Source organism: Leptonotus elevatus, chromosome 8 (assembly GCF_054856555.1).
Source record: "Leptonotus elevatus isolate MCC_2025b chromosome 8, RoL_Lele_1.0, whole genome shotgun sequence".
NCBI lineage: Eukaryota > Metazoa > Chordata > Actinopteri > Syngnathiformes > Syngnathidae > Leptonotus > Leptonotus elevatus.
In genome coordinates, this window is record NC_141246.1 from 26206186 (window position 1) to 26216058 (window position 9873).

General features: G+C 43.2%; 1 pseudogene; it reads right to left on the minus strand.

Annotated features, from left to right (window-relative positions):
- Positions 1 to 7752: 7752 nt before the first annotated feature.
- Positions 7753 to 8729, minus strand: LOC147170315 (uncharacterized; annotated as a pseudogene).
- Between the last annotated feature and the right edge of the window lie 1144 nt (positions 8730 to 9873).

The window sequence follows — 9873 nt, forward strand, 5'->3', positions numbered from 1 at the left end:
GTTCTCTGCCGGATACCGTGTTTAATTTGCTAGATCGTCTGCCAGGAAATGGGTACACGCTCTTTATGGACAATTTTTATAATTCAATTGGGTTGTGTGAACGTCTCCTGGCAGCACGTACAAATGTTTGTGGTACTCTGAGAAAAAATAGGGGTGAACCAAATGAGATCACTTCTCTTACAAACACTGGCCTTGGGGTGGGGGGGAAATTGGTGAGACACAACACAAATGTGTTGGTTGTGGCATGGCAGGACAAGCGTTTGTTGAGGATGGTGACTACTTTTCACAAAGATGAAATGCGGACAGTTGATGTGTGGCGGAAGGCACTAAAAAAAAGAGTGCCTTTCCCGAAACCTGTATGTGTTTTGGACTACAATTCCACAATGAATGGCGTGGATAAGATGGACCAAAACATTTCTTATCACCCATTCACGAGGAAGACATTGAAATGGCACAAAAAATTTGTTGCCTATCTTTTTCAAATATGTTTGTTCAATGCCTTCATCCTGTACAAAGCTAAACATCCTGGCAAATGTCAGCATTTTTTGGAGTTCATCCAGCAGGTGGTGAGAGGGTGGCTCTTACCACAGGACCAGGAGGAGGACATTGCTACAAACATACAAACAGAAGGACATGAGGAAGCCAGACAGAACACCAGGTCACCATATAACGATCCTGAAAGTCGACTTGATGGCAACATGGCAAAACACATACTGCAGTATATACCTGCTACCCCCCGGAAAAAAAAGCCAGCAAGAAAGTGTAGGGTCTGCACTCGAAGGGGCATTCGCAGCGAAACAAATCTGTGGTGCAAATCCTGCTGCGTCCCCTTGCACCCAGGGCAATGTTACACTATATACCACACCAAAAAAAAACTTGTGTAGTTGAAACATCCACAGAATTGTAAATAGAAACACATGCACACACCACACATGTACAGTTGCACAGTTGCACACGTTTGTTGTATTACACTGTTGAATGTTGAATGTAAATAAACTGTTATTTTGCTATCAAAAAACCCTTTTTCATTCTTGGTGGTAGTGTTTTATAGAAGTAAAGCACTATTTAGGTGTTTGTGGCATCATTCATGGACAAAAAGAAGTGTAAAATTCACTAGAATGCATGGAATAATATCGTTTCACTAAAAGCTTGATTTCTCTGTATTTTGGTCCAAAACAGGCGAAATTGGGTCAAACTAACCATTTTCTATTGTTGATTACTAAAGAACGGAATAAGGTAGAAACAAACTTTTTTTTTCTGATGAAAGATGAAAGTCCAATCTTTCATTTGGTAGTACGTGTGTTTCCATAGTCCAAACAGAACATTTTCTGTGGACCTTGAAAGATCAGTCAAAATGCTTAAATCGGCTGGCACTGGCGGCATCCCTTTTCTGAAAACGTCTGGCAGTCAAAGAGTTAAGAGTGTAGTAATGATTTGTCAAACAAAAGAGGATAAATATCTTAATTTCCCAGATTTCACGCTTTTGAATAATAATCTTGCACTTTGTGATAAAGTCAGGTATCTTGGTCATTTCTTCACGGACAAAATGACTGATGACGAACATATCTCTAGGCCTTATATACGCAGGCAAATATGCTTAGACGTAAGTTTAATGCATGTACTAAGGAGGTGAAGATGTCACTGTTCAGAACATACTGTACTCCTCTGTGGTTAAATTATAGCCAAAATAGTTAGCAAAAAATCAAGATAGCATATAATTATGCACTGAGAGTATTACTAAATAGACCTCGATGGACTAGCGCGATTGAAATGCTTGTAAATGAAAGGGTTAACACATTGCAGGCGGCGCTAAGAAATCTGATGTTTAAATTTGTCTGTCGGCTAAATGACTCGAATAATTAAATTATTGTACACTTGTTTACTTGTTTCCATCCATCCATCCATTTTCTGTACCGCTTGTCCTCACAAGGGTCGCGGGGTTGCTGGAGCCTATCCCAGCTGGCTTCGGGCAGTAGGCGGGGTACACCCTGTACTGGTTGCCAGCCAATCGCAGGGCATGTTTACTTGTTTGCTATATGCTAACTCCTCAGACTAGTGTTAGAAAACGATCCTTATGTTTTCCGTGTGTTCGTAAAATCAGACTGGAGATCGGTGAAACAGGTCCTTCAAAGGATTTATTTTACAGAAATTTCTGGACACAGACAAGATACTGTCGTTCCTCCTTGTGTGTGTGTCTCCCCTCCCAGTTGTAGTTGTCTTATACTCTCAGCATAGCAGCCCCCAGAAAACCCCTCCCCTTCCTCTTCCTCCTTTGCTGCCCTTAAGCCCCGGCCCTCTCGCAAGCAAGAAAGACAGTACTCAATACACATTGACAGATGGCCGATTGATGTGGAAATATAGTAAGTTCAGACAACCTGGCTCCCCGACAGATGGCCAACCAATTACGTGGGAATAGGAAGGAAGAATCTTCAAACGTTCCGTCACATTATTCAAGCTTTGCTAAAGGAAATTAAAGCAGTTATGACTAAATCTAAACAGTTATAACTAAAATCAAAACAGTTGTAATTAAATTGAAACAGCAGAATGTCAACATTCCCTCATTCGGACTCAAAAGAGTCCGACACAAGCAGATAAACATTTCAGAGAAAAAGGTATTAGCGGCATCATGGTCGCAGACGGCTGGCGCAACATTAAGCAAGGGTTGTGTAGAAAGATTGGACATTATCATTATAATAAGAAGCAAAAGCACGCAACAATGAAACATCTCTTTATCGGTGAGAGAAAGTTGTTTAGCAGTTATGTGGCATTAAAGAACAATGTGATTCATTAAAATATCTTTTCAGTGGAATAAGCATATGTGTATCACATGTTGATAATTAAGAGATGTTCCCCTTCGAAGGAGGTGCCAGGGAGTTTGTGGAGAATCAATACTTTGCTTAATACGATGTGTTGTGGTTATGTTCAAGGTTGTACTGAGGGGTTTTCAGAGATACCAGATTGACATAAAAGTTCATATGAGAAAGAGTGTCGCGATGCAGCAACAGATGGAGATGCGTTCCCACTTTGAAGCTGTCTCGAGATGATGTTCTTTGTTGAATGAAAAAGGGTGTTGTCAGCTTCTTTAGGACCCCAGGATCGACTTCCCAAGATCCTAGGATTGGTCACCAGGGTTATTCTGCCCGTGTATGTGACTCAACCTTTTATGGAATGATGCCCTCCATAGGGGCAACTGGACACTGGATCAGTAGACGTGGTTTTCCGGTCGGGTCGTCAGGGGTTGGGATTGCTAAACCTGGGTCATCAGGTGGCCATCAGGTGGGATTGCTGAGCCTAGGTCGGATCTGGCGGGTCGTGTAGACGAGATGTGGAACCACGTGTCCCCTTTTCCGTGCAGGCGAACTGCACAAGATGTCCTCTCCGTCACTTTGTGGGGTCCAGTCCACCTGGGTGCAGACCATTTTCGTTTAGTCACTTTTAACCATACATATTCATTAATGCAACAGGAAGCCAATTTAAATTTGATGAGGCCAATGCTTTAGCCAATTTTCTTTAATATTTCTATTTATTCGCTCAATCTGTCCTTCGGATTGGGGATAATACACTGAACCAAATGTGTTTTAATCCCAATGCCTTTTCTACTGCTTGTAGATGTTTGTTTTTGAAATGGGTTCCATTGTCTGATCAAAATGTTTTAGGAAACCCATGTGATGGTATATAATGATTAATCTAATGTTTTACCACGATATTTACTGTTTTAGATTTGCATGAATATGCCTCTGGCCATGTCTGAAAAGGAATCCATTATTACCAGCAAATATCTGTATCCTGACACTGGTTTTATCATGTCAAACATCTGACCCCAGAGCTGTCACGTCCGGCCGGACCGTGAGTGCCCTGGGGAGGTTCAGATGTATGAATTCTATTATATCTGTTGCAAACACTGCAGTCCTGCAGTTCATTTTTCTTTTTTCTTTTTTTTTTCTTTAAAAGAGCTCAGTATTGTTCATTCGGTATTTTCTTCTTTTTTTGTGTGTATGTATGTGGGTGAGTATGTGTATGTGGGTGAGTATGTGTATGTGTGTGTGGGTGAGTATGTGTGTGCGTGTGTGCGTGCGAGTGTGTGTGCATTCGTTAGTTCACCAAAAACCTATTAAAAAAAATCCCATACCGTTCACCTAAACCGCCGTCAGGAGACCCGAGGAAGGACCAAAGAAAACAAAGGAAAGTGAAATCCAGCACCAACCAGACACCACCCACCGGGCCACCAACCAGAGTTCTTCACCAACCCCAGAAACATCTAAATTCCAACAAATCAGGGAGACCTCAAGAGACCAAAGGAGAGACTGAGGAAAGAAAGGAAGGACAAACGAAGCATAGTGAGATCCACAGACACCAGCCTCCACCGAGGCTGTAGCAGTGGAAAGATTCTGTTTCAAGGAGATGAAGAGCAGAGACCCCGTCGCTCCAAAATAAGAAGTGTCAGATAGAGCTGTCAGCAAGCACCAGGAACAATAAGGGGCAGACAGTCGTTAAAGAGACAAAAGCCTTTGAGGCAGGCAATTGTAATGCAAAAGAGAACCTTAGCCAGGTCAATGCAATTGAAATGAGTGGGAGCTGATGCAATTTGAAACAATCCAGAGTGAGGACTTCGGGTCAGAAAAAGGAGTTAAGACGGCCGCATTCATCTCTTGCAGGTCATAAATCACACGAAACTTTCCAATATCTTTCTTCTCAATGGGTAAAATAGGCGTGTTATAATCAGAGCTGAAAATTTCACACAACACTCCTGCTTTGAGCAAACTGTCAATTGTTTCCGAAATGCTAATCATCCCAGCCTCTTCTACAGAGTATTGGGGAAACACAATAGGTGAGTCGTTACAACTCCAGCTTTTGGAAAATAATTGGACCCGGCTCTTCCTTGAACTTTAGACCAGATAACTGGTGCACAGAAACTCTGCCTGCGCATTTTTAAACATATACTCCTTAGATAAATCACAGGAACCTTATTACACATTCCTTTCACAGGGAAGAGACAAAATACACTATGCATCAAGTAAAATTGAATTAACTGTTTTCTTGTCAGCTTCTTCAGGACAGAGTCCAGCCTTTGGCTGAGTTAAGTCACATTCACATATTCATTAATGAAACAGGAAGAGCTTGTAGCCAATTGAAATTTGATGAGGCCAGTACTTTAGCCAATTTTTCTTTAATATTTCTATTCATTCGCTCAACCTGTCCTTGGTATTGGGGATAATACACTGAACCAAATGTGTTTTAATCCCAATGCCTTTTCTACTGCTTGTAGATGTTTTTTTTTTAATGGGTTCCATTGTCTGATCTAATTTTTCTAGGAAACCCATGTGATGGTATGTAATGATTAATCAAATGTTTTACCACGATATTTGCTGTTTCAGATTTGCAGGGATATGCCGCTGGCCATCCTGAAAAGGAATCCACTATTACCAGCAAATATCTGTATCCTGACACTGGTTTTATCATGTCAGTGAAATCCATCGAAACCACCTGACCAGGAGCAGTCACGTCCGGATCGTGAGTGCCCTGGGGAGGTTTAGATGTAGGCATACTGTTATACCTGCTGCAAACACTGCAGTCCTGCAGTTCACTTTTAACAATTGATCTCATGAAAGGATGCCACCAGGTGTGTAGTCGTCTCAGTGTTTCTTTTCCACCGACATGGCATGTTCCATGGGCTTCAGAAATTAGATTTTTCAATTGTTTCTGAGATGGAATACATTTACCTTCTTTCCGCCATATACCTGCTCCATCTTTTTGTCCCCCTTTGGACATCCACACACTCTTTTCTTCTGGACTTGCTTTTTCCTGCCACAACTTAACTGTTTCTGTGGTTACTTCTTGTCCTTCTCCTAATTCACTTTCGCTCACCATCAATTGTAATGTTGGGCTGTAGCCCGCCGCTTCCTTTGCCGCTTTGTCTGACGAATAATTTCCTGCTGACACAAAATCATTCTTTTTTGAGTGTCCTTTGCATTTTATCACAGCTACTGCTTTAAGCAGTAGTAAGGCGTCTTTTAACGCAAAGATGTCTTGATGGTGTTTAATAGGTGTCCCTGTTGCAGTCATGAAGTCATTTCTTTGCCATTCTGCCATGGCGGTGTGCACAACTACATGTGCATACGCGGAGTCAGTGTAAATGTTTACAGTCTTTCCTTGTGCTAACTTCAGTGCAGTTGTTACAGCCACTATTTCTGCTCGTTGAGCTGACTGTGGCCCTGTGAGTCTCTCTGCCACTATCGTGTCAAAATGTGTTCCTATCATTTGTGTTGCAGCAAAACCTGATTGGAGTCCTTTGTCGCCTTTAAAACAACAGCCGTCCGTAAATAACGTCAAGTCTGGGTCGTCCAGTGGTGTGTCGTAAAGGTCTTTTCTCAGTGAGTTTTCTTCCAAAGTTCGCTGAGTGCAGCAATGGGGTTGTCCTTCCAACAGGCCTTCTGCCATGTTAATTCCTTCAAGTATAAACAAAATGTGGGGTTGTGTCAGGACTGATTCAATCTTTCTCTGTCGTCCCCCTGTCATAGTAAATGCTTGGCTGGTTACGTACTGCACTGTACTGTGTGATGTACGTACTGTCAGCGGGTGATGTAACACAATATGAGATGTTTTCTGAATCAGGCGAGCTAATGCTGAAGCAAAGGCTGCACAAAGAGGATGACGTTGTTCATATTTTTCAAGAGGTGATGCATAAAGGCAAACATGTCTTTCACCTATCTCCCCCTTCTGATAAAGAACAGCAGAAACACTGCTGTTTTTTTCAGAAACATCCAGAAAGAACATCTTGTTGTAGTCAGGAATGACAAGAGCCGCAGCTGATGACAAGAACTGTTTAAGCAGAACAAAAGAGTTTTCAGCGGCTGAAGTCCAAAAAAGAATTTGTGATAAGTTTCTCATTCCTTTTTCATTAACTAATTGTCTTGAGAGAATGAGTCAGTTCCGCAAAATCCGGAACATGATGTCTGGAATAGTTGCAAAGACCCAGAAAAGCCAACATTTGTTTGACGTTTGTTGGTTTGGGATGGTGCAAGATGTCATCTTTGTGTGACGGAGACATACCTGTTCCATGTCTCGAGACGAGACGACCCAGGAAAAAAATCCGAGGTCGGGCAATTTGGAGTTTGTCTCTGGAGCACTTCAAACCTACTGAAGCCAGATGGCTCAAAAGGAGCTGTGTAGCTTGAAGGCAGGACGCCTCGGATGGTGCAGCTAGTAGTAGGTTGTCCACATACTGCACCAAAAGAACATCCGGAGGAAGTTGGAGAGGTGACAGCAACTGTCGAAGGTAATCATTAAAAAGTCCAGGAGACAACACAAAACCTTGAGGAAGATGGGTGTAGGAGTAACACTCATTATTCCACGTAAATGCAAAATACTTCTGCATGGACGGGTCAAGAGGAATACAAAAGAATGCATTAGCAAGATCAATGCAAATAAAATTAGTGTGTGATGGAGTGATTTGTGACAGTCGAGTGAGGATTGGGCACCGGCAGGGTAGGGGTCATAACTACAGCATTAATAGCTCTTAGATCATGTACCATTCAAAATTTACCAGTATTTTTCTTTTCTACTGGGAGGATAGGACTATTGTAGTTAGACCTATCAACTTTGCAAATAACCCCTGCTTTTAGTAACCCTTCAATAGTTACTGAGATGCCAATTCGTCCTTCTTCCTTCATGGGGTACCGTGGTACCCAAATGGAGTCGGGTTTCATTTTAAAAGTTACTGGAGTAACATTACATGGGCCCACATCAGTAGGGTCAGTAGTTGCAGGATTGCAACATGTCACCAGCAAGCTCGCTGTCAGATGTTTCTCTTCCATGATGTCGGTCCAAAAGTTGGTGTTCTAAAACAGACATGGATGTGAATAAATCGGATTTAATCCAATAGGCATCAAGAAATTTGGAATACAGCAAGTCTGTATGTAAAGAGGGTTGCCAATCAGTTGCTTGTGTGCAAGACAGGACAAATGGACCCAAATATTTCGCCGTGTGCTGGGATGACACCATCAGTGAAACATGAGGATGACACAGATGGATCAGGTGGATTTGCCATCCTATACCATCGTGACTGTTCTTCAGTCAGAGCAACTGAATAAGCCATACCGGGTTTGCCTGCAAACAGATCACCCACACGCAACTCCCAGCTGTTGTCATCAATTGGTCGGAACGCTTCACTGTACATCTCATCACCATATCTGTCATAGAAAAGGGTGCAATGAATACAATCAAATACCATATCATACAATCTGAGATTACGAACCCAAGAAGACCAAAGAGTCCAAAAATTCTCAGCAATTCTCAGTGTCAATCTTTGCCCAGTAGATGTCAGCAGTGGCGCAGGTCATGGCGTGTTGAGGCACCACTGGAAATTGGGTGGAGACGTTGGAGGCGGAGTCACCAGCGCAGTAATAAGTATGTCCGTCTGGAAACTGAAGAGTGAGCCCGTCCGGGCTACACTGGATCAACGGAGCAGTCCTTATGAGAAGATCTCTTCCCAAAAGATTCACTGGACAGTTTGGTGCGTACACAAAGGAGCGAAGCAAAGTTTGTGTGAAACACTGGGTGTGTATAGGAGTTGTCATATGCAGGATAGTTTCTTCTCCCTTGAATCCAACTAATGAAATGCCTTCGGCGGTGAGGGAACTATCAGGTGGCAATGTCATAACGGTGGAGTGACGAGCTCCAGTGTCGACCACAAATGGTAAAGAAGTTCCTTCTACCGTCAGTTCAATCATAGGTTCCTGCAGACTTTGGCATGTGAATTCAGGGCCCCATCAATGCGGAAACTGTCCACCAGATGGCGGCAGGAACTGCTGGTTTGGCACAGGCGGATACTGCTGCTGGGGTGGAGCTTGGCACTGTGGAGCGTTCTGTGTTTGTGGTGAGGGGTAACCACGTCCCCTCGGCTGGTTGTAGCCGCGCCCTTCTTGTTGACGCCTGCCTCCTCTGCCTCTCCAGCCTTGTGGGCGTTAACGACAGTCACGAGCCCAGTGTCCAGTGCGGCCACAGTTGTAGCACTGGTTCCGGCCCATGAATGGACCTGACTGATACATAATACACTCAACTCGTCACCAACTGTTATGTCTAACAGTAGAAGCCGGAGGAGCAATATTCTCCTCTTGTTTCTTCAAGCTTTGTAATTGCATAATTGCTAATTGTAATTCAGTATTCCTATGTTTTTTTGTTTTTGACAATTTTTTTTAGCATACCTCCTCAGGTGGTGTTTCAGATGAGACAGCCAACGGTCAATGGGCACGGTCAGCTTTTGGAGCGAACACCAAGTCTGAAATGACAAGCTCAGGAATAGGAAACAGTGAGTCAAGCGCTGAACAGTGTAAGGTAATTATCTTGTGAGAGGGCCTTACCATCCATTAAAGAGGACATCCCTGAATTTTTCATCAACACTTCTAGTTGACAAAGAGGGCACGCAGGTGTCAAGAGCGCGCGCACATCCCCTGCGGTTAAAATCTGCCCTGTAGTCGCTCTCTGCACAGATCTCAACCAATTTTCACCCCCCACCTGCATTGGGAGAAGTTTCTGCATCAACACACTTAAGTCAGAGGGCAAGTAAGGTTTATAAACCATGGCAGAGTTTCCTGTAGCGGGGTCAACTTTTGCCATCATTGGGGCTTGAAAAATTGTCTGAGAACGCGTCACTGGTCTTTGGGGAGTACTGTCTGAGAGACGTCCGGTCATGCTTATGTCTTGAGTTTGGTCAAGTGCAGAATCAGGGTGTGTGCCTGTCACTGTCTGAACTGCACATTTTAGGTCGGCCAGCTGATTTTGAATATCTGCAATGTGATAGCTGTTCACCAATGCACTAGAAATTTCTTTAGTCATTTCCCGCTCTCGTTGCCTAAACAATTCATCTTGTTCAGC